The 23463-nt window shown below is 51.9% G+C and overlaps 1 pseudogene; it reads right to left on the bottom strand.

Moving 5' to 3' along the window:
- Nucleotides 1–3035: 3035 nt before the first annotated feature.
- Nucleotides 3036–3237, bottom strand: LOC135011578 (U2 spliceosomal RNA; annotated as a pseudogene).
- Nucleotides 3238–23463: the final 20226 nt, after the last annotated feature.

The following is a 23463-nucleotide window of genomic DNA, read 5'->3' on the forward strand; positions in this document are numbered from 1 at the left end:
ACCTAGAGGGGCGATGGTTCGGGATCCAGGACGGGATCCTAGGGACCACGGATGCAACCCTCTGAGGCTGGAGAGCAGTCACACAGGGGGAAAACATCCAAGGAAGAGGGTCAAGTCTTCCTTGGATGTTTTCATCTCCACATAAATGTTCTGGAGTTAAGGGCCATTTAATAACTGCAGACACAGTACGCACTGGGACGGGTGCCCAGCATCCTCTACGGACTAAGAGAAAAGGATTTACCGGTAGGTATTAAAATCCTATTTTCTCTAACGTCCTAGAGGATGCTGGGGACTCCGTAAGGACCATGGGGATAGACGGGCTCCGCAGGAGACATGGGCACTTTAAGAAAGACTTTAGTTCTGGGTGTGCACTGGCTCCTCCCTCTATGCCCCTCCTCCAGACCTCAGTTTGATACTGTACCCAGTGGAGACTGGGTGCTTTTCAGGAGCTCTCCTGAGCTTTCTGACAGAAAGTATTTTGTTAGGTTTTTAATTTTCAGGGAGCACTGCTGGCAACAGACTCCCTCATCGAGGGACTGAGGGGAGAGAAGCAGCCCTACTCTCTGAGTTGCAAGGTCCTGCTTCTTAGGCTACTGGACACCATTAGCTCCAGTGGGATTGGTACGCAGGATCTCACCCTCGCCGTCGGTCCCAGAGCCGCGCCGCCGTCCCCCTCGCAGAGCCGGAAGATAGAAGCCGGGTGAGTATGAGAAGAAAAGAAGACTTCAGAGGCGGCAGAAGACTTCATGATCTTCACTGAGGTAACGCACAGCACTGCAGCTGTGCGCCTTTGCTCCCATACACCTCACATACTCCGGTCACTGTAAGGGTGCAGGGCGCAGGGGGGGCGCCCTGGGCAGCAATATAAACCTCTTTCGCAAAAATATAACATATATACAGCTGGGCACTTTATATATGTATAAGCCCCCACCAATTTTACAGTTTAAGCGGGACAGAAGCCCGCCTCCGAGGGGTCGGGGCTTCTCCCTCAGCACTCACCAGCGCCATTTTTTCTCCACAGCACCGCTGAGAGGAAGCTCCCCGGACTCTACCCTGCTTATACCACGTTAGACAAGAGGGTTGAAAAGAGGGGGGTGGGGGGGGCACATAATTCGCAAATTACATACAGCAGCACTACTGGGCAAACATTAAGTTACTGTTTTATTCCTGGGTTATATAGCGCTGGGGGGTGTGCTGGCATACTCTCTCTCTGTCTCTCCAAAGGGCCTTGTGGGGAAACTGTCTTCAGAAAAAGCATTCCCTGTGTGTGAAGTGTGTCGGTACACGTGTGTCGACATGTCTGAGGAAGAAGGCTATATTAGAGAGGAGCGGGAGCAAATGAATGTGGTGTCTCCGCCGACAGCTGATTGGATGGATATGTGGAATGTTTTAAATGCTAGTGTAAACTCATTGCACAAAAGATTAGACAAGGCAGAAGCTTTGGGACAGTCAGGGTTTCAACCCATGCCTGATCCTATGTTGCAGGGACTGTCAGGGTCTCATAAGCGCCCACTATCCCAGATTGTTGACACAGATACCGACACGGATTCTGACTCCAGTGTCGATTACGATGATGCAAAGTTACAGCCAAAATTGGCAAAATCCATTCGATTTATGATTATGGCAATAAAAGATGTTTTGCACATCACAGAGGAACCCCCTGTCGCTGACAAGAGGGTACATATGTACAAGGGAAAGAAGCCTGAGGTAACCTTTCCCCCCTCACACGAGCTGAACGAGTTATGTGAAAAAGCTTGGGAATCTCCAGATAAAAGACTGCAGATTTCCAAAAGGATTCTTATGGCGTATCCTTTCCCATCAACGGATAGGTTACGATGGGAATCCTCCCCTAGGGTGGACAAAGCATTAACACGCTTATCCAAGAAGGTAGCCCTCCCGTCACAGGATACGGCTACCCTCAAAGAGTGTGCTGACCGCAAACAGGAGATTACCCTGAAGTCCATTTATACACATTCAGGTACCTTACTCAGACCGGCAATTGCGTCGGCCTGGATGTGTAGTGCTGTAGCGGCATGGACAAATTTTTTTTTTTATTTTCTTGAAGCCCGAGGTGCGGTGCTTCATCACCCAGTGTCTGTGACCAAACGTGCTGGGGGCATAGGTACTTGGACCCTCTCCCAAAGGAGAAGGGCCCTGTTACTCCTCTAACCCTCAGAGCCAAAAGGCCCTGAGGGAAAAAAAGGACTGTGGGTCCCCCTTTGCCAAAGCGCAGGGGAACCCTCGGGTGTCCCCAGGGTTAGCCGAAGCGTCCCCCTGGGGACCGATAACTGCGTCTGGTCCTCCCCCCGTGGAGAGGACCTCAGCAACTTAGAGGAGAGGGCGGCCCATAAGGGTCTCACCTTAACCCCAAACGAAAAACGTGAACGTGAACGTACTCGTGACACACTACAAACTACAAAAAACGAATAAAAGTGCTAATGCTTGTGCAAGTGCGGGTGCAAGTGCAAAAACATAAGTGGGCATAATAAATAAATAAATAAGCCCCAGCCAAAAGGCCGGGGTGGGGGGTAAAAAATTATCCTTGCCCTAGCCAAAAGGCCAGGGCAAAGGATGTGGTGCACCAGAAGTTGGGGAGGTGACAGTGCTAGTGCTCTCAAAGTGCAGAGGTTAGGACCAGTGCAAGTTAAGGCACCCTTAGGGTTTTCACCCTAAGGGCACATGTCACCTCGGGCTTCTAAGCAGCTCCCGGCCTCTCAGCCAGACCAGGTTTCGTACTGCTCTATGCCAGGGTAAACCCCCAGTACTAGAATGGGTGACACACCGGGCCGTTCCCGCTCCCTCGTAAGGTGTAATTAGTCTTACGAAGTGGGGATACTAAGCCCGGCGGTCCTCCCATCCCGACTAGGAGCTTCGCCAGCCCCCGTCAAGGGTGGGTACTAGACCAGGCCATTTACCCTAGCAGGCGCAGGAAAATAGCCGTAACGCTGTAGGGAACTGAGCCTGGTTTTTCTCCATCCTCGACCGGAGACCTTCCTTACCCCGGCACGGTACTCCACAGGGTGTTTCTCCATTCCACATCTAGGAACCTCTCACGCTCCTAGTGTAAGAACGGGTACTCCACCCCATGTTTCTCTACCGCAGATACTCAACCGGGCCGCTCCCTATACCACATGGGGTTAAATTACTCCCCCATGCAGTAGGGATAACCGACCGGTTTTTCTCCACTGATAAGAACAGATACTACACTTGATCTTAGCCAAAAGGCCGAGAAGCAAATACCTTATCTGAGGGGATGGATAGCCTAGACAAGGATACTATTTTATTGACCCTGGGGCATATAAGAGATGCTGTCCTATATATGTGTGTATGCAAACTACAGGTGGTGCTGCAGGGCCCACACCCTTTTACTTGTCTTGTAGAGCAGCTCTGAAGCTGTTACAGTGCCCAGCTGCTGCAAGAAATCAGCTTGAATGCTTCAGGGGCTTGGGCATGGCCAACATGAGCCCCACACCGAAGGAGGGTGGGGGTGTTTAATGCAAACTTGGGGTTATCCAAGCGCCGCAAAAGGCCGCCATGCCCTGCATGCCCCTTTTCTCTTTTCATATACAGATGAGGGTTCCAACCAACTTTGGCCCACTGCTTGGATGACATCACCGTATGCAAATCCGTCTGCTGCAGACCTTCCCCCAGGAATGCTTGCAATAGTTGTTGCATATGGTTTAATGTCTGAGGGTGCTTCAGTATTAGGCAGCCTTCCGCCCTCCCATGTTCATCTGAAAAGATGTGGTCTCCCTGCAGTTGTTGTCCCCAGACGAGAGTTCCCTTGTGCTTCCTCAGTTAAATCTCCTTAACTTGACGGGGGTGTGCCCGAGCAGCCACCCTCCCCAGCCCTATCCCAACACATACTTATCTTGCATATGAGATCTCTTGATCATGAAGATAGTTCTCACAGGTTGAGGTTCATCCTGGCCCCGCTCCCCGCTGGAGAGGGCTTCAGCAGAAGGGTGAGTACGTGTGGCCAGAGACCTCCCTTCCCATGTGCAGGCCTGCAGAGTCTGCCGCGCAGGATGGGGCATGTGGCACTCTCCCTCCCAGGGGCTCTTCCAGATGTAGCTCCTCAGCAGTATTTTTCCCGGGCTGCGCGGCGCTCTCCCCGACTGGCATCCGCCCTGGAACACTGCCTTCCTCAACGCAACATCAGCAGGGGGCTCTGGCCTCATCTTTCTCATGTATGTATCATGTATGTGTGTGTGATATATGTATGAATCATATATGTTTGTGATATATATATCTATCTATCTATCTATCTATCTATCTATCTATCTATCTATCTATCTATCTACCTATCTATCTATCTATCTATCGTATGTGTGTGTATATATATGTATCTATCATGTATGTATGTATGTATGTATCTATCTTGTATGTATGTGTTCTATCTATCTATCTATCTATCTATCTATCGTGTGTGTGATATATGTATGTATCTATCATGTATGTGTTATATGTATGTATCACACCTTCCTCTATACATATACATACATACATACATACATACACACACACACACACACACACACACACACACACACACACACACACACACACACCTATATCTGTACGTACACTGACATACACACACCAACATCTATACATTAACACGCTGACCCCTAAACGTACACCAACGTACCCACACCTGCATCTATACCTACACATGCTGACACGTGGACGTACACCGGCTTACCCACATGTGAATCTATACATACATGTGCTGACACCTGGACATACACTGATGTACCCACACCTAACATCTATACATACACATGCTAACACCTGGACGTATACAGACGTACCCACATTTGCATCCATGCATATATAGATGTAGGTGTGTGTACGTCAGTGTACGTCCAGGTGTCAACGCGTGTATGTATAGATGCAGGTGTGGGTACGTCTGTGTATGTCCAGGTGTCAGAATGTGTATGTATAGATGCAGGTGTGGGAAGGTCAGTGTAGGTTCAGGTGTCAGCGCGTGTATGTATAGATGCAGGTGCTTGTATGTCCAGATGTCAGTGCATGTATGTATAGATGCAAGTGTGGGTACGTCGGTGTATGTCCATTTGTCAGCGCGTGTATATATAGATGCAGGTGCTTGTACGTTGGTGTATGTCCAGGTGTCAGCATGTGTATGTATAGATGCAGGTGTGGGAATGTTGGTGTATGTCCAGGTGTCAGGGCGTGTATGTATGGATATTAGGTGTGGGTACATCAGTGTATGTCCAGGTGTTAGCGCATGTATGTATAGATGTATATATACACACACATACGATAGATAGATAGATAGATAGATAGATAGATACATATTATAAGGGCACGGTCGTGCCCTTATATTAAGGCTGAATCGAACAAACGGAATTCTCCCATAGGGAACTTCTGAGATGGGGGCATGGTGTTTGAGGGGCTACACCTCAAAACTGATTGGACGTACTGAGCTGAAATTTGGCATGGGCGTGTAGAATCGTCACCCGGTGCTGCATGCCAAATTTCAGGGCAAAATAATAAAAAATGAGGAATTGGGAGTAACCTAAAGTTCCAACTGTCAGTTTTTTTCTGTGACTTCCTTTGTGGCTTTTTGACACCGTTTTCCTATAGAGTGAATTAGATATTTTTTGGGAAGGTATAACTCCGGATAGAGGACGAATTAAGACTTGGGGTTTGTTTTACTAGATAGAGTATGCCCCAGTGTAGTGCCTTTTGGGGTTGTGGTTTTTCAGAAAGTTATAGGGTTTTTTTAATGAAGAGAAATATGCCCCATTATAGAGATAGGGCTTTTCAATTTGTTGCGGCTGCGCAGTGGCCGCCAGGAGAGCGAGAGTGAGTGAGGGAAGGGGTCTCGTGCAGGCTGAGGTTAGAAGAGCATAGGTGCCGCAAAGATGGCGCCGGAGCGCCTTAAGGGGGAGGGTCGCCAGGCGGCCCGCGGGCCGGCAGCATGGCGAAAGGGGGGGGGGAGGTATTCCCATCCCTCCCTACACACAACAACCAGCAGACCAGCCAGTAAAGGCAGCGGGGGCGGAGCAGCTGGGGGGGGAGCATAAAAGGAAAGAGCAGGGGGGTAGGCAGCCTTTGTCCTGGAGAGTGCAGTGCTGAAAATAACCGCAGCAGGAGCATGCAAGCATGGAGAGCCAGCAGAAAGATGCAGCATTCCCTCCCAGCGACAGTAGCCCAGTCTCATGGGAGCAAAGAGCCAGGGAGATCCAGCAGCAAGCAAATTATCCCACAGAGTGTCCAGGAGGAGGTGGGGGAGGAAGTCAGCACGGTGTGGTCGATTTAGCGGCCATATATGAAGGTATGCCCGCGGCCACAGAATCAGATAGTCCAGAAGCCGGGATAGAGGAGCCAGGTGTGTCGGGAGCAGCGTAACCATGCAGGCCCTTCTCTCAGTACAGACGGCATCGGTCAAGACTGCAGCAGGCTGATCGAACGGGAACGGGGACAGCGACGGATATCCCACTCAGCAGCTAGGCCAAGATTCCCTAGGCACCCCAGAGCCGGGACGTCAGCATCCACCTATCCACTTCCATCTCTGCAGCAGGCCAGCACCAGAGGCAGAGGCAGGCCTGGGGGGCACATGTGGGCACAGGTGACGAGCATTACAGCGCAGCAGGGACGCCACCGCCAAGAGAAGAAGGAACGCAGAACCGCACAGTGATACCTATACATCATCGCAAGGAAGAGGCGACCATGGAACCGCACAGCGATACAGGGACACCACAGCGGACAGCATTGCGAGGAGAAGACTGGCGGGTGGGCCGGGATCTGGCTCCCCGCGGAATCCAGCGGCCGGGAAGCCCAAGCACATTACAGCACGGGCTGCGCTCTGACCGGCATAGCCCCATCGACAGCATACAAGCTTTATCAGACCACGGCTGGCAGTACACCACGACCTCGCAAAGTCCTGCGAGGTCCCAGCGCGGCAGTTTCGGCACGGGCAGGACGACTCTTCACGCAGGAAGGCAGGGCACGCCCCAGGAAAAATGGAATGAGTGGGTAACACATTCCACCTTGCCCACCACTTTCTGTCCATGCCCTGCAACCTTGTAAGGTGGTATATTAATAAACTGTGGCCAGTGATTTTACCCAAAGCTTTGCCTACGTGTCTAAGTTATTTTAGATTAGAGTGCCGGTGCTTAGGGATGCCGGTAGGTCGACCTCTCCCCCTTATAAAAGTAGCTGCTGGCGGCGGGAGGAGAGCCAGCGGTTCCTGGGTGTGTGCACCTGCGGTCCCTTACAGACTGCAGCGACCCATTAGGACTGTGGAGTTGAGGGGTAGCGGCATAGCAGCCGCAGGCTTACCGAAAGTGCTCACTACTGAGCAATATGGTCCCCTTACCCGAAGTGGGAGCCGCAGCGGGAGGAATAGCTGGAGTTGCGCCGCAGGAGAAAGTCAGAGGACATCCAGAAGAGACATCCGGTGCAGCGCTGACTCCTGACTGACAGCGCTTGCCTACTGAGCGGTGTTTTACCCCCACACCTGAAGCGGGTGCGGGAGCGGCAGCGGCAGCCGGAGAAGACAGCTGTGCTGCACGGAAGAAGTCAGGCAGCAGCAGCAGCAGCACCAGCGGGCTGAGGTGGGGAGGATCAGTATGGTCCCTTACGTGCGGCTCACATTCAGATCCATCCGGCTCCCTTCCCCTCCTCCCCTGCACCCTTAGCAGCCTGCCCCCACATCTCATTCACCCACCGCCGCAGACTCCTCCCCCACACGGTTATTATAATAAGGCTACCCCCTTCCCTCCCTGCTGTGTGTCCAGCCACCCCCCCCCCTCACCTGCTGTGTGTCCGGCCTACCCCCCCCTCACCTGCTGTGTGTCCAGCCCCCCCCCCTCACCTGCTGTGTGTCCAGCCCCCCCCCCTCACCTGCTGTGTGTCCGGCTTACCCCCCCCCTCCCTGCTGTGTGTCCAGCCACCCCCCCCTCACCTGCTGTGTGTCTGGCCTACCCCCCCGCCCCCTGCTGTGTGTCCAGCCCCCCCCCCCCTCCCTGCTGTGTGTCCGGCCTACCCCCCCCCCCTCCCTGCTGTTTGTCCGGCCTACCCCCCCCTCCCTGCTGTGTGTCCAGACCCCCCCCTCACCTGCTGTGTGTCCAGCCACCCCCCCCCCCCCTCGCCTGCTGTGTGTCCGGCCTACCCCCCCCTCCCTGCTGTTTGTCCGGCCACCCTCCCCTCCCCTGCTGTGTGTCCGGCGGCCTACCCCCCCCTCCCTGCTGTGTGTCCGGCCTACCCCCCCTCACCTGCTGTGTGTCCAGCCCCCCCCTCACCTGCTGTGTGTCCAGCCCCCCCCTCCTCCCCTGCTGTGTGTCCGGCCTACCCCCCCCCCCCTCCCTGCTGTTTGTCCGGCCACCCTCCCCTTCCCTGCTGTGTGTCCGGCCACCCTCCCCTTCCCTGCTGTGTGTCCGGCCACCCTCCCCTCCCCTGCTGTGTGTCCAGCCCCCCCCCCTCAACTGCTGCGTGTCCAGCCCCCCCCTCACCTGCTGTGTGTCCAGCCCCCCCCCCTCACCTGCTGTGTGTCCAGCCCCCCCCTCACCTGCTGTGTGTCCAGCCCCCCCCCCCCTCACCTGCTGTGTGTCCAGCCCCCCCCCTCACCTGCTGTGTGTCCAGCCCCCCACCCTCACCTGCTGTGTGTCCAGCCCCCCCCTCACCTGCTGTGTGTCCAGCCCCCCCCCTCACCTGCTGTGTGTCCAGCCACCCCCCCCTCCCCTGCTGTGTGTCCGGCCTACCCCCCCCCCGCCGCCTCCCTGCTTTTTGTCCGGCCACCCTCCCCTCCCCTGCTGTGTGTCCTGCCTACCCCCCCTCCCTGCTGTGTGTCCAGCCACCCCCCCCCTCACCTGCTGTGTGTCCGGCCTACCCTCCCCCCCCCTCCCCTGCTGTTTGTCTGGCCACCATCCCCTCCCCTCCCCTGCTGTGTGTTCGGCAACTCCCCCCTCTTCCTGCTGTGTTCGGCCACCCCCTACCCCCTCCCCTCCCTGCCGTGTGTCCGGTCACCCTCCCCTCTCTGCTGTGTGTCCAGCCACCCCCCCCCTCTCTGCTGTGTGTCCGGCCACCCCCCCCAGACACGCAGCGCCTGACACACACAGACATGCAACGCCTGACACGCATACGCATATGCAGCGCCTGACGCACACGCACACAGCACCTGACACACACACACACACACACACACACACAGCACCTGACACACACGCACACACACAGCACCTGACACACACACACAGCACCTGACACTCACACGGACCTGACACACGCGCACACACTCACACGCAGCACCTGACACACGCACACACAGACGCAGCACCTGACACTCACACGGACCTGACACACACGCACACACTCACACGCGGCGCCTGACGCACATAGACACGCGGCGCCTGACGCAAAAGCGGCGCCTGACGCACACGCGGCGCCTGACGCACACGCGGCGCCTGACGCACACGCCGCGCCTGACGCACACGCCGCGCCTGACAGACACGCGGCGCCTGACAGACACGCGGCGCCTGACACACACGCACAGGCAGCGCCTGGCACACACGCACAGGCAGCGCCTGACACACACGCAGCGCCTGACACACACAGACACGCAGCGCCTGACACACACAGACACGCAGCGCCTGACACACACAGACACGCAGCGCCTGACGCACAGGCAGCGCCTGACACACACGCGCCTGACACACGCAGCGCCTGACACACGCAGCGCCTGACACACGCAGCGCCTGACACACACACGCACCTGACACTCACATGCTCCTGACACACGCAGCACCTGACATACTCACACGCAGCACCTGAGACACACGCAGACACGCAGCATCGGACACACACACACGCAGCACCTGACACACACACGCAGCACCTGACACACAAACACGCAGACACGCAGCGCCTGACACACACGCAGACACGCAGCGCCTGACACACATGCAGACACGCAGCGCCTGACACACACGCAGACACGCAGCGCCTGACACACACGCAGCGCCTGACACACACGCAGCGCCTGACACACACGCAGCGCCTGACACACACGCAGAGCCTGACACACACGCAGCGCCTGACACACACGCAGACACGCAGCGCCTGACAGACACGCAGCGCCTGACAGACACGCAGCGCCTGACAGACACGCAGCGCCTGACAGACACGCAGCGCCTGACACACACGCAGACACGCAGCGCCTGACACACACGCAGCGCCTGACACACACGCAGCGCCTGACACACACGCAGCGCCTGACACACACGCAGCGCCTGACACACACGCAGACACGCAGCGCCTGACACACACGCAGACACGCAGCGCCTGACACACACGCAGACACGCAGCGCCTGACACACACGCAGACACACAGCGCCTGACACACACGCAGACACGCAGTGCCTGACACACACGCAGACACGCAGCGCCTGACACACACGCAGACACGCAGCGCCTGACACACGCAGACACGCAGCACCTGACAGACACGCACACACACACACACACATACACACACACAGCACCTGACACAGATATGCAGCGCCTGACACACACACGCAGACATACAGCGCCTGACACACACACACGCAGACATGCAGCACCTGACACACACATGCAGCACCTGACAGACACACACACCCACACACACACACAGACATGCAGCACCTGACACACCCACACACACACATATGCATCACCTGACACACCCACACACACAGACATGCATCACCTGACACACCCACACACATATACAGACATGCAGCACCTGACACACACACATACACACACACACAGACATGCAGCGCCTGACACACACACACACATACAGACATGCAGCACCTGACACATACAAACATGCAGCACCTGACACACACACACGCAGCACCTGACACACATATATACATGTGGCATTTAACGCGCACACGCACAGCACCTGACACACAATCATATACACTCAGAGCACCTAACACACACATACACTCGCAGCACCTCACACACACTCGTATACACACGCAGCACCTGCCACTCACACATATATACACATGCAGCACCTGCCACTCCCACATACATGAACAGCACCTGACACACACATACACGCGCAGCACCTGACAGTCACACACATACAGATGCGACAGCTGACACAAACACATACACGCTCAACACCTGACACCCACGTGGCAGCTGACGCATACAAATGCAGCACCTGAAATACACACATATACACGTGCAGCACCTGAGACACACACATACACGTACAGCACCTGAGACACACACACACACACACATGTATGTACACGCGCGGCTCCAGGCACACACATACGTACGTACACACGCGGCACTTGACACACACACGTACACGCGCGGCACCTGACACACACACACACACACGTACGTACATGTGTGGCACCTGACACACACACGTATGCACACGTGTGGCTCCTGACACACACGAGCGTTGCTCCTGACACACACACATGTACGTACGCGCTCGGCTCCTGACACACACACGTATGTATATGCGCGGCACCTGAAACCTACACGTATGTACGTATACGCGCGGCTCCTGACACCCTCACGCATGTACACGCGTGGCTCCTGGCACACTGGCACACACACACACACACACACGTACACGCGCGGCACCTGACACATACACGCGTGTACGTACACACATGCACAGCACCTGACATACACACATGTAGGTACGCGCCACCTGACACACACACACACACACACACACGTACACGCACGACACCTGACACACACGTACGTACGCGCACGGCACCTGACACACACGTACATACTAGTGATGAGTGGGTTCGGTTCGTCGGAATCCGGACCCCCCGAACTTCACCCATTTTACATGGGTCCGAGGCAGGTTCGAACCTTCCCGCCTTGCTCGGCTAACCCGAGCGCGCCCGAACGTCATCATCCCGCTGTCGGATTCCCGCGAGAATCGGATGTCTGCATTCGTGGAAAGGGGTCCCATGTGTAAACATGGGACCCCTTTCAGTCCGTCTGGTCCGGGTGTTCGGTTTGTTGTTTTGCCAAGTACGTGGAGTTAATCTGGAACCTGGATCAGGTGAGTATAATTATCTTTTATTTTCAGGTACCCGTGGATTCTACTTGGAGAAGAGGACCGACTGCTTCGTGTCAACATAGGTAAGTATGTGTGTGTCGGCAGGTGTGAAATAAAGTTATACTTTCACGGTGTCTGTGTCCTGTTTTTATTTGGGTATTTTTTCCCCAGTAGAACTACAGGTACCAGCGGGCCCGTTTTTCTCCCGCATGCTGGTACTTGTGGTTCTCAAAGTACCAGATTGCGGGGGAGGCTTGCTGGGACTTGTAGTACTACTGGAAAAAACAATATTCTTTCAATTTTCTCAAGGCTATCAGCCTCCCATCCGCAGCCCTTGGATGGGGGGGACAGCCTCGGGCTTCACCCCTGGCCCTTGGGTGGCTGGGGGGGGACCCCTTGATTGAAGGGGTCCCCACTCCCCCAGGGTACCCCGGCCAGGGGTGACTAGTTGGATATTTAATGCCACGGCCGCAGGGCACTGTATAAAAGTGACCCCCGGCTGTGGCATTATCTGTCCAGCTAGTGGAGCCCGATGCTGGTGTAAAAATAATGGGGGACCCTACTCTTTTTGTCCCCCGTATTTTTTGCACCAGCACCAGGCGCAGAGCCCGGAGCTGGTTTTAAAAATACGGGGGATCCCCTGTCCGTTTTTCCCCCGGATTTTTAGAACCAGGACCGGCTCGAAGAGCCCGAGGCTGGTTATGCTTTGGAGGGGGGACCCCACGCAATTTTTCTTTTCCGGGTTTTTCACATTCCATTTAAAAAAATAAATAAAATAATAATAATCTTTTAAAAAATATATAAATAATACTTGTGCCTCCAAAAAAGACAAACCAAGTACCTAATCCCTTCTAATATAAATAGATATGCTATTACCCCAAAAAAATATTATTTTTTATTAGATTCCGCCTGCAAAGTGTGGCGGATTGAAAATGACGAATTTACTGTTTAAAAGCACTGTTGTCGAATTTACAAACTTCAATTGAATATACTTTTGTTGAATTGCCGCATTTGTACCATTGCAGAAAAGTCGAATTTGTCAAATGTCGAATTTTAAAAAGTCGAATTTTGAAAGGATGCAAGAATAGGCCCCGCCCCCTTCTTCACATCAGCCGTCCCCTTCTACCCCTGTACCTTGCTCTCTCCTGTCTGTGCTCTCTCCCGTCTGTAGGACTAGGCCCCGCCCCCTTCTTACCCTCCAGTGACTGCTCTCTCCTGACAAGTGGACCAGGCCTGCCCCCTACACGCTGCTGGTGTCTTCATTGTTACTTGGTCTGGAGCTCCGTTGGGGAGAGAACTCACGTGAGCTCATTAAGAATGAGGAACTGGGATGTTTTAATTTTATTGTGAGTAGTGTAGTGTGGTGATGTAGTATGTTGTATGGGGGGTATAGTGTAACTATGAAGTGCAGCATATGGGAGGGCTATAGCATAGTGATGTAGTGTGGCATATGGGGGGTGGTAGCGCATAGGCGTGCGTACAGGGGGTGCCTGGTGCGCACAGGCACTCCCTAATGTCCAGCACCGCTGCACGCCACGCTTGCTGTGGCACAGTGATCGCTGAGTGTGTGATCGGTGAAGCCTAGCCTGTAGCTCATTTCCGTACCTCCCACCACCGCTGCGCCCGCCCCCCCTCTGCCTGCTGCTAATACTATGCTGAGTGCATTCGTCGGCGGCCTCACTGGGGGGACTGGTGTCACCTTGCAATGTGACGTGGTGATGTCCGCCTATGCTCTCCTCCCGCCCACCCGTGCTTTCCTCCCACTGCCGTCTCTCAGTCCTAGTGTGCCGCGGCTGCCACACCACTGGCAGTGTTCCTCTAGGGGGGACTGGGAGCCGCCGGCAGACACATTCTGCTGAGACTTACTTGTCAGTGCGGGTTCCGGATGGCAGGCGGCGGGTGGGAGGGCAGACGGGGAGCAGGTGTCACAAGGAGTGTGTGGGTAACTAATTCACAATACTTCCGCTCAACGTGGCACTGCTGGTCCTTCATCTCCCATGTCTCTTCACCAGGTGGCGGGCGGCCCGGAAATTAAGTGATGTGTTGTGCAGCAGTCATTGTGAAGTGACTGTGAGTAACACTGATGGTGCTGATGATGCTGCTGCAGAATCGGGAAGCAATTAATTCATAAATATAATGTACTCAGTGTATTATACATACATAAACATGTACATACGTGTATTTGTGTATACATGTATATTAGAGATGAGCGCCTGAAATTTTTCGGGTTTTGTGTTTTGGTTTTGGGTTCGGTTCCGCGGCCGTGTTTTGGGTTCGAACGCATTTTGGCAAAACCTCACCGAATTTTTTTTGTCGGATTCGGGTGTGTTTTGGATTCGGGTGTTTTTTTCAAAAAACACTAAAAAACAACTTAAATCATAGAATTTGGGTGTCATTTTGATCCCAAAGTATTATTAACCTCAAAAACCACAATTTACACTCATTTTCAGTCTATTCTGAATACCTCACACCTCACAATATTATTTTTAGTCCTAAAATTTGCACCGAGGTCGCTGTGTGAGTAAGATAAGCGACCCTAGTGGCCGACACAAACACCGGGCCCATCTAGGAGTGGCACTGCAGTGTCACGCAGGATGTCCCTTCCAAAAAACCCTCCCCAAACAGCACATGACGCAAAGAAAAAAAGAGGCGCAATGAGGTAGCTGTGTGAGTAAGATTAGCGACCCTAGTGGCCGACACAAACACCGGGCCCATCTAGGAGTGGCACTGCAGTGTCACGCAGGATGTCCCTTCTAAAAAACCCTCCCCAAACAGCACATGACGCAAAGAAAAAAAGAGGCGCAATGAGGTAGCTGTGTGAGTAAGATTAGCGACCCTAGTGGCCGACACAAACACCGGGCCCATCTAGGAGTGGCACTGCAGTGTCACGCAGGATGTCCCTTCCAAAACACCCTCCCCAAACAGCACATGACGCAAAGAAAAAAAGAGGCGCAATGAGGTAGCTGTGTGAGTAAGATTAGCGACCCTAGTGGCCGACACAAACACCGGGCCCATCTAGGAGTGGCACTGCAGTGTCACGCAGGATGTCCCTTCCAAAAAACCCTCCCCAAACAGCACATGATGCAAAGAAAAAAAGAGGCGCAATGAGGTAGCTGTGTGAGTAAGATTAGCGACCCTAGTGGCCGACACAAACACCGGGCCCATCTAGGAGTGGCACTGCAGTGTCACGCAGGATGTCCCTTCCAAAAAACCCTCCCCAAACAGCACATGACGCAAAGAAAAAAAGAGGCGCAATGAGGTAGCTGTGTGAGTAAGATTAGCGACCCTAGTGGCCGACACAAACACCGGGCCCATCTAGGAGTGGCACTGCAGTGTCACGCAGGATGTCCCTTCCAAAAAAACCCTCCCCAATCAGCACATGATGCAAAGAAAAAGAAAAGAAAAAAGAGGTGCAAGATGGAATTGTCCTTGGGCCCTCCCACCCACCCTTATGTTGTATAAACAAAACAGGACATGCACACTTTAACCAACCCATCATTTCAGTAACAGGGTCTGCCACACGACTGTGACTGATATGACGGGTTGGTTTGGACCCCCCCCAAAAAAGAAGCAATTAATCTCTCCTTGCACAAACTGGCTCTACAGAGGCAAGATGTCCACCTCATCTTCACCCTCCGATATATCACCGTGTACATCCCCCTCCTCACAGATTATCAATTCGTCCCCACTGGAATCCACCATCTCAGCTCCCTGTGTACTTTGTGGAGGCAATTGCTGCTGGTCAATGTCTCCGCGGAGGAATTGATTATAATTCATTTTAATGAACATCATCTTCTCCACATTTTCTGGATGTAACCTCGTACGCCGATTGCTGACAAGGTGAGCGGCGGCACTAAACACTCTTTCGGAGTACACACTTGTGGGAGGGCAACTTAGGTAGAATAAAGCCAGTTTGTGCAAGGGCCTCCAAATTGCCTCTTTTTCCTGCCAGTATAAGTACGGACTGTGTGACGTGCCTACTTGGATGCGGTCACTCATATAATCCTCCACCATTCTATCAATGTTGAGAGAATCATATGCAGTGACAGTAGACGACATGTCCGTAATCGTTGTCAGGTCCTTCAGTCCGGACCAGATGTCAGCATCAGCAGTCGCTCCAGACTGCCCTGCATCACCGCCAGCGGGTGGGCTCGGAATTCTGAGCCTTTTCCTCGCACCCCCAGTTGCGGGAGAATGTGAAGGAGGAGATGTTGACAGGTCGCGTTCCGCTTGACTTGACAATTTTGTCACCAGCAGGTCTTTGCACCCCAGCAGACTTGTGTCTGCCGGAAAGAGAGATCCAAGGTAGGCTTTAAATCTAGGATCGAGCACGGTGGCCAAAATGTAGTGCTCTGATTTCAACAGATTGACCACCCGTGAATCCTTGTTAAGCGAATTAAGGGCTGCATCCACAAGTCCCACATGCCTAGCGGAATCGCTCCCTTTTAGCTCCTTCTTCAATGCCTCCAGCTTCTTCTGCAAAAGCCTGATGAGGGGAATGACCTGACTCAGGCTGGCAGTGTCTGAACTGACTTCACGTGTGGCAAGTTCAAAGGGCATCAGAACCTTGCACAACGTTGAAATCATTCTCCACTGCACTTGAGACAGGTGCATTCCACCTACTATATCGTGCTCAATTGTATAGGCTTGAATGGCCTTTTGCTGCTCCTCCAACCTCTGAAGCATATAGAGGGTTGAATTCCACCTCGTTACCACTTCTTGCTTCAGATGATGGCAGGGCAGGTTCAGTAGTTTTTGGTGGTGCTCCAGTTTTCTGTACGTGGTGCCTGTACGCCGAAAGTGTCCCGCAATTCTTCAGGCCACCGACAGCATCTCTTGCACGCCCCTGTCGTTTTTTTAAAAATTCTGCACCACCAAATTCAAGGTATGTGCAAAACATGGGACGTGCTGGAATTTGCCCATATTTAATGCACACACAATATTGCTGGCGTTGTCCGATGCCACAAATCCACAGGAGAGTCCAATTGGGGTAAGCCATTCCGCGATGATCTTCCTCAGTTGCCGTAAGAGGTTTTCAGCTGTGTGCGTATTCTGGAAAGCGGTGATACAAAGCGTAGCCTGCCTAGGAAAGAGTTGGCGTTTGCGAGATGCTGCTACTGGTGCCGCCGCTGCTGTTCTTGCGGCGGGAGTCCATACATCTACCCAGTGGGCTGTCACAGTCATATAGTCCTGACCCTGCCCTGCTCCACTTGTCCACATGTCCGTGGTTAAGTGGACATTGGGTACAACTGCATATTTTAGGAGACTGGTGAGTCTTTTTCTGACGTCCGTGTACATTCTCGGTATCGCCTGCCTAGAGAAGTGGAACCTAGATGGTATTTGGTAACGGGGGCACACTGCCTCAATAAATTGTCTAGTTCCCTGTGAACTAACGGCGGATACCGGACGCACGTCTAACACCAACATAGTTGTCAAGGACTCAGTTATCCGCTTTGCAGTAGGATGACTGCTGTGATATTTCATCTTCCTCGCAAAGGACTGTTGAACAGTCAATTGCTTACTGGAAGTAGTACAAGTGGGCTTACGACTTCCCCTCTGGGATGACCATCGACTCCCAGCGGCAACAACAGCAGCGCCAGCAGCAGTAGGCGTTACACGCAAGGATGCATCGGAGGAATCCCAGGCAGGAGAGGACTCGTCAGACTTGCCAGTGACATGGCCTGCAGGACTATTGGCATTCCTGGGGAAGGAGGAAATTGACACTGAGGGAGTTGGTGGGGTGGTTTGCGTGAGCTTGGTTACAAGAGGAAGGGATTTACTGGTCAGTGGACTGCTTCCGCTGTCACCCAAAGTTTTTGAACTTGTCACTGACTTATTATGAATGCGCTGCAGGTGACGTATAAGGGAGGATGTTCCGAGGTGGTTAACGTCCTTACCCCTACTTATTACAGCTTGACAAAGGGAACACACGGCTTGACACCTGTTGTCCGCATTTCTGGTGAAATACCTCCACACCGAAGAGCTGATTTTTTTGGTATTTTCACCTGGCATGTCAACGGCCATATTCCTCCCACGGACAACAGGTGTCTCCCCGGGTGCCTGACTTAAACAAACCACCTCACCATCAGAATCCTCCTGGTCAATTTCCTCCCCAGCGCCAGCAACACCCATATCCTCCTAATCCTGGTGTACTTCAACACTGACATCTTCAATCTGACTATCAGGAACTGGACTGCGGGTGCTCCTTCCAGCACTTGCAGGGGGCGTGCAAATGGTGGAAGGCGCATGCTCTTCACGTCCAGTGTTGGGAAGGTCAGGCATCGCAACCGACACAATTGGACTCTCCTTGTGGATTTGGGATTTCAAAGAACGCACAGTTCTTTGCGGTGCTTTTGCCAGCTTGAGTGTTTTCAGTTTTCTAGCGAGAGGCTGAGTGCTTCCATCCTCATGTGAAGCTGAACCACTAGCCATGAACATAGGCCAGGGCCTCAGCCGTTCCTTGCCACTCCGTGTGGTAAATGGCATATTGGCAAGTTTACGCTTCTCCTCCGACAATTTTATTTTAGGTTTTGGAGTCCTTTTTTTACTGATATTTGGTGTTTTGGTTTTGACATGCTCTGTACTATGCCATTGGGCATCGGCCTTGGCAGACGACGTTGCTGGCATTTCATCGTCTCGGCCATGACTAGTGGCAGCAGCTTCAGCACGAGGTGGAAGTGGATCTTGATCTTTCCCTAATTTTGGAACCTCAACATTTTTGTTCTCCATATTTTAATAGGCACAACTAAAAGGCACCTCAGGTAAACAATGGAGATGGATGGATTGGATACTAGTATACAATTATGGACGGGCTGCCGAGTGCCGACACAGAGGTAGCCACAGCCGTGAACTACCGCACTGTACTGTGTCTGCTGCTAATATATAGACTGGTTGATAAAGAGATAGTATACTCGTAACTAGTATGTATGTATAAAGAAAGAAAAAAAAACCAAGGTTAGGTGGTATATACAATTATGGACGGGCTGCCGAGTGCCGACACAGAGGTAGCCACAGCCGTGAACTACCGCACTGTACTGTGTCTGCTGCTAATATATAGACTGGTTGATAAAGAGATAGTATACTCGTAACTAGTATGTATGTATAAAGAAAGAAAAAAAAACCACGGTTAGGTGGTATATACAATTATGGACGGGCTGCCGAGTGCCGACACAGAGGTAGCCACAGCCGTGAACTACCGCACTGTACTGTGTCTGCTGCTAATATATAGACTGGTTGATAAAGAGATAGTATACTCGTAACTAGTATGTATGTATAAAGAAAGAAAAAAAAACCACGGTTAGGTGGTATATACAATTATGGACGGGCTGCCGAGTGCCGACACAGAGGTAGCCACAGCTGTGAACTACCGCACTGTACTGTGTCTGCTGCTAATATAGACTGGTTGATAAAGAGATAGTATACTCGTAACTAGTATGTATGTATAAAGAAAGAAAAAAAAACCACGGTTAGGTGGTATATACAATTATGGACGGGCTGCCGAGTGCCGACACAGAGGTAGCCACAGCCGTGAACTACCGCACTGTACTGTGTCTGCTGCTAATATATAGACTGGTTGATAAAGAGATAGTATACTCGTAACTAGTATGTATGTATAAAGAAAGAAAAAAAAACCACGGTTAGGTGGTATATACAATTATGGACGGGCTGCCGAGTGCCGACACAGAGGTAGCCACAGCCGTGAACTACCGCACTGTACTGTGTCTGCTGCTAATATAGACTGGTTGATAAAGAGATAGTATACTCGTAACTAGTATGTATGTATAAAGAAAGAAAAAAAAACCACGGATAGGTGGTATATACAATTATGGACGGGCTGCCGAGTGCCGACACAGAGGTAGCCACAGCCGTGAACTACCGCACTGTACTGTGTCTGCTGCTAATATATAGACTGGTTGATAAAGAGATAGTATACTCGTAACTATTATGTATGTATAAAGAAAGAAAAAAAAACCACGGTTAGGTGGTATATACAATTATGGACGGGCTGCCGAGTGCCGACACAGAGGTAGCCACAGCCGTGAACTACCGCACTGTACTGTGTCTGCTGCTAATATATAGACTGGTTGATAAAGAGATAGTATACTCGTAACTAGTATGTATGTATAAAGAAAGAAAAAAAAACCACGGTTAGGTGGTATATACAATTATGGATGGGCTGCCGAGTGCCGACACAGAGGTAGCCACAGCCGTGAACTACCGCACTGTACTGTGTCTGCTGCTAATATAGACTGGTTGATAAAGAGATAGTATACTACTAATATTATATACTGGTGGTCAGGTCACTGGTCACTAGCCACACTGGCAGTGGCACTCCTGCAGCAAAAGTGTGCACTGTTTAATTTTAATATAATATTATGTACTCCTGGCTCCTGCTATAACCTATAACTGGCACTGCAGTAGTGCTCCCCAGTCTCCCCCACAATTATAAGCTGTGTGAGCTGAGCAGTCAGACAGATATATAACATATATAGATGATGCAGCACACTGGCCTGAGCCTGAGCAGTGCACACAGATATGGTATGTGACTGACTGAGTCACTGTGTGTATCGCTTTTTTCAGGCAGAGAACGGATATATTAAATAAACTGCACTGTGTGTCTGGTGGTCACTCACTATATAATATATTATGTACTCCTGGCTCCTGCTATAACCTATAACTGGCACTGCAGTAGTGCTCCCCAGTCTCCCCCACAATTATAAGCTGTGTGAGCTGAGCAGTCAGACAGATATATATAATATTATATATAGATAGATAATAGATGATGCAGCACACTGGCCTGAGCCTGAGCAGTGCACACAGATATGGTATGTGACTGAGTCACTGTGTGCTGTGTATCGCTTTTTTCAGGCAGAGAACGGATTATAAATAAAAGTGGTGGTCACTGGTCACTATCAGCAAAACTCTGCACTGTACACTACTGAGTACTCCTAATGCTCCCCAAAATTAGTAAATCAAGTGTCTCTCTAATCTATTCTAATTCTAAACGGAGAGGACGCCAGCCACGTCCTCTCCCTATCAATCTCAATGCACGTGTGAAAATGGCGGCGACGCGCGGCTCCTTATATAGAATCCGAGTCTCGCGATAGAATCCGAGCCTCGCGAGAATCCGACAGCGTCATGATGACGTTCGGGCGCGCTCGGGTTAACCGAGCAAGGCGGGAAGATCCGAGTCGCTCGGACCCGTGAAAAAAAACATGAAGTTCTGGCGGGTTCGGATTCAGAGAAACCGAACCCGCTCATCTCTAATGTATATACATGAGTGTGTGTGCATATATATATATATATATATATATACAGCCAGTTCCCAGGAACAAAAGTCCTCCCCCGCTTCCGCTAAGTCCACAGCATGACGCTGGGGCTCCACTGGTGGAGCCAGGTGCGGTGGGGGCCCGTCTCAAGTGCTTCAGCAATCAGTGAGCTTGCTCACAGGTGGATCCCTGGATTCTACAAGTAGTGTCTCAGGGATTCAAGCTGGAATTCGAGACGTCGTCCCCTCGCCGTTTCCTAAAATCTGCCTTGCCAACATCTCCCTTGGACAGGGAGGCTGTGATAGAGGCAAATTCAAAAGCTGTATTTGCAGCAGGTGATAGTCAAGGTACCCCTCCTTCAACAAGGAAGGGGTTACTATTCCACAATGTTTGTGGTACCGAAACCGGACGGTTCGGTGAGACCCATTTTAAATTTTAAATCTTTGAACACGTATATAAAACGGTTCAAGTTCAAGATGGAATCGCTCAGGGCGGTTATCTCAAGCCTGGAGGAAGGGGATTACATGGTATCACTGGACATCAAGGATGCTTACCTGCATGTCCCCATTTACTCTCCTCACCAGGAGTACCTCAGATTTGTGGTACAGGACTGTCATTCTGCGGCGGGACTGCCGCATTCTAGATCAGTAAAAGCCCATTCCACGAGGAAGGTGGGCTCTTCTTGGGCGGCTGCCCGAGGGGTCTCTGCTTTACAACTTTGCAGAGCTGCTACTTGGTCGGGGTCAAACACATTTGCAAGATTTTACAAGTTTGACACCCTGGCTGAGGAGGACCTGGAGTTCGCTCATTCGGTGCTGCAGAGTCATCCGCACTCTCCCTCCCGTTTGGGAGCTTTGATATAATCCCCATGGTCCTTACGGAGTCCCAGCATCCACTTAGGACGTCAGAGAAAAATAAGAATTTACTTACCGATAATTCTATTTCTCATAGTCCGTAGTGGATGCTGGGAACTCCGTAAGGACCATGGGGAATAGCGGCTCCGCAGGAGACTGGGCACAAAAAGTAAAAGCTTTAGACTAGCTGGTGTGCACTGGCTCCTCCCCCTATGACCCTCCTCCAAGCCTCAGTTAAGATACTGTGCCCGGACGAGCGTACATAATAAGGAAGGATCTTGAATCCCGGGTAAGACTCATACCAGCCACACCAATCACACCGTACAACTCGTGATCTGAACCCAGTTAACAGTATGATAACCGTAGGAGCCTCTGAAAAGATGGCTTCCAACAATAAACAACCCGATTTGTTTGTAACAATAACTATATACAAGTATTGCAGACAATCCGCACTTGGGATGGGCGCCCAGCATCCACTACGGACTATGAGAAATAGAATTATCGGTAAGTAAATTCTTATTTTCTCTGACGTCCTAGTGGATGCTGGGAACTCCGTAAGGACCATGGGGATTATACCAAAGCTCCCAAACGGGCGGGAGAGTGCGGATGACTCTGCAGCACCGAATGAGAGAACTCCAGGTCCTCCTCAGCCAGGGTATCAAATTTGTAGAATTTAGCAAACGTGTTTGCCCCTGACCAAGTAGCTGCTCGGCAAAGTTGTAAAGCCGAGACCCCTCGGGCAGCCGCCCAAGATGAGCCCACCTTCCTTGTGGAATGGGCTTTTACAGATTTTGGCTGTGGCAGGCCTGCCACAGAATGTGCAAGTTGAATTGTACTACAAATCCAACGAGCAATCGTCTGCTTAGAAGCAGGAGCACCCAGTTTGTTGGGTGCATACAGTATAAACAGCGAGTCAGATTTTCTGACTCCAGCCGTCCTGGAAACATATATTTTCAGGGCCCTGACTACGTCCAGCAACTTGGAGTCCTCCAAGTCCCTAGTAGCCACAGGTACCACAGTAGGTTGATTCATGTGAAACGCTGAAACCACCTTAGGGAGAAATTGAGGACGAGTCCTCAATTCCGCCCTATCCGAATGAAATATCAGGTAAGGGCTTTTATAGGATAAAGCCGCCAATTCTGATGCGCGCCTGGCTGAAGCCAGGGCCAACAGCATTACCACTTTCCATGTGAGATATTTCAAATCCACTGTGGCAAGTGGTTCAAACCAATGTGATTTTAGGAACCCTAAAACTACATTGAGATCCCAAGGT

This window comes from Pseudophryne corroboree, unplaced genomic scaffold (genome assembly GCF_028390025.1).
Source record: "Pseudophryne corroboree isolate aPseCor3 unplaced genomic scaffold, aPseCor3.hap2 scaffold_249, whole genome shotgun sequence".
Taxonomy (NCBI): Eukaryota; Metazoa; Chordata; class Amphibia; order Anura; family Myobatrachidae; genus Pseudophryne; species Pseudophryne corroboree.